The sequence below is a fragment of the Nicotiana tabacum genome, chromosome 14 (assembly GCF_000715075.1).
Source record: "Nicotiana tabacum cultivar K326 chromosome 14, ASM71507v2, whole genome shotgun sequence".
In the NCBI taxonomy this organism is placed as follows: domain Eukaryota; kingdom Viridiplantae; phylum Streptophyta; class Magnoliopsida; order Solanales; family Solanaceae; genus Nicotiana; species Nicotiana tabacum.
The window spans coordinates 111,816,446-111,818,222 of record NC_134093.1 but is presented as its reverse complement, the minus strand read 5'-3'; the positions used below and the strand labels follow the sequence as shown (position 1 = coordinate 111,818,222).

At 28.4% G+C, this 1,777-nt stretch overlaps 1 long non-coding RNA gene across 1 annotated transcript; it reads left to right on the top strand.

The window, feature by feature from the left end:
- Positions 1-462: 462 nt before the first annotated feature.
- Positions 463-1,499, top strand: LOC107773169 (uncharacterized). Its single transcript, XR_012698913.1, has 3 exons — positions 463-590; positions 1,120-1,160; positions 1,269-1,499. It is a non-coding gene; the product is annotated as an uncharacterized LOC107773169 (long non-coding RNA).
- The last annotated feature ends 278 nt before the right edge of the window (positions 1,500-1,777 follow it).

The following is a 1,777-nucleotide window of genomic DNA, read 5'->3' as shown; positions in this document are numbered from 1 at the left end:
TTTGTTTCACGATTAATGAAGAAGAGTTCGAAAAAAGTTTGTAAAAATATTTTATGTATGTAACACCTAAAATATGTTTGGGTCATTGTGAATTCTAATTGTATTATGTTGAGCTTAAATTGATTTTGATGATTAACAAATAATGGTTGATAAATCAAGTTCCTTGAAAATATTTGTTGTACTAATAAACTTGTTTAGGAGATATCAAAGAAACAAGTCCCTTTAAAAAGTGATTTTGGTGCTTGTAAACATGTGACAGTGATTTTATTCGAGCTGTGTATATGTACTAAAAGTTCATTAAATAAATATGAATAATTAGTCTTAAACATAGTAAATCAAATAAGATTTTATAGAATTACGAAATCGACTCCATAAAATTTAAATCTTAAATTCATGTTTATATAATGTTGTTGGCTTCTATAAATATAGGGAGATTCTTCACTCGGCTCCATAAAAGCATTAGTAAGTTCTTATTATCTTTCCTATTTTACCACATAACTTTAGTTTAGTACATCCATATATGGCTCGTTCATTTCGAGTTCTTAATCCCATTCTTATCCTCTCTCTTCTACTTCCATTCTTCAACTCAGGTACCTTTCCTTTTCTCTACTATTTTCATTTCCTTTTATTTTGGGTATATTTTTTCCTTTAAAATTTGTTGTGTTATCCTCTTTGTTTTCTCATAAGAAGCTTAAATATATCTTATGAACTTAAGATTTTAGACAGGCAAACTACTACGCCTCAATCCCAATTTGGATCAACTTATACAAATTTTCACTGTTTATGTCGCTCTATTTAAGCTCGTAACTTTAGCCAAAGCATCTAGGAATTGTTTCTTTTCTTTTTACTCACTTCTAGATATCTTTCTTGTAATTTTTTTAAAAAAAATTAATGTTTTAATGACTTCAAGCTAGCTAGTTAGTTACTAGTTAGTGTCCAACTTGTTTAATTCTTTCATTTTATTCTTGTTTCATTTTTCTTTTCTTGCCCTCTCTTTTTTGTGATAATACAATACCACCAACTTTAAGTTTTTCATTTCCAGAAAAAAAAAAAAAAAAAAAAGAAGAGAGAAACACTGAATCTATTGAATTGTTAATAATTGTGTTCTTTTAACTACAGGTGGAATCCTAAACCCTGCAAATGCACAAGCACCAGGACAGGTTAAATTAAACTTCTTGACTCAAAAATAAGATTTACAAATTTTCTTGATTTTATTTTCTGAGAAAAAAAGGAGAAGAATATTAAAATATTTAAAATTAATTTTATAGGGATCTTGGTGCATTGCAAGACCCTCAACTTCTGATGAGGAACTTCAAAGGAATATTCATTATATCTGTAATGAACAAGGAATTGACTGTTCTTTAATTAATGATGGTGGCCCTTGTTGTAATCCTAATACTTACATAAATCATGCATCAGTGGCAATGAATATTTATTATCAGAATTTTGGGAGAAATTATTGGAATTGTGACTTTGGCAGAACTGGTGTTATTGTTGTTACTGACCCAAGTAAGTATATTCTTAGTTTTATGATAAATTGTACTCCCTCGGCTTTCTTTTAAAGTGATTCTATTTTCTTTTTAGCATGTTCCGAAAAAAAGTAGCTCCTTATTTTTTCTAAAATTTAGAAACAAATTAAGTTCAGCTTTCTATTGTATTCTTAATGATAATCTTTTATAACCACACAAATTTTATGACATGCTTAAGATCATAATTTTTAAAAATTGTATAACCACAATTTTGTTTTTTGGTTTTCCACCCAGTGCCTCGTGCCCGG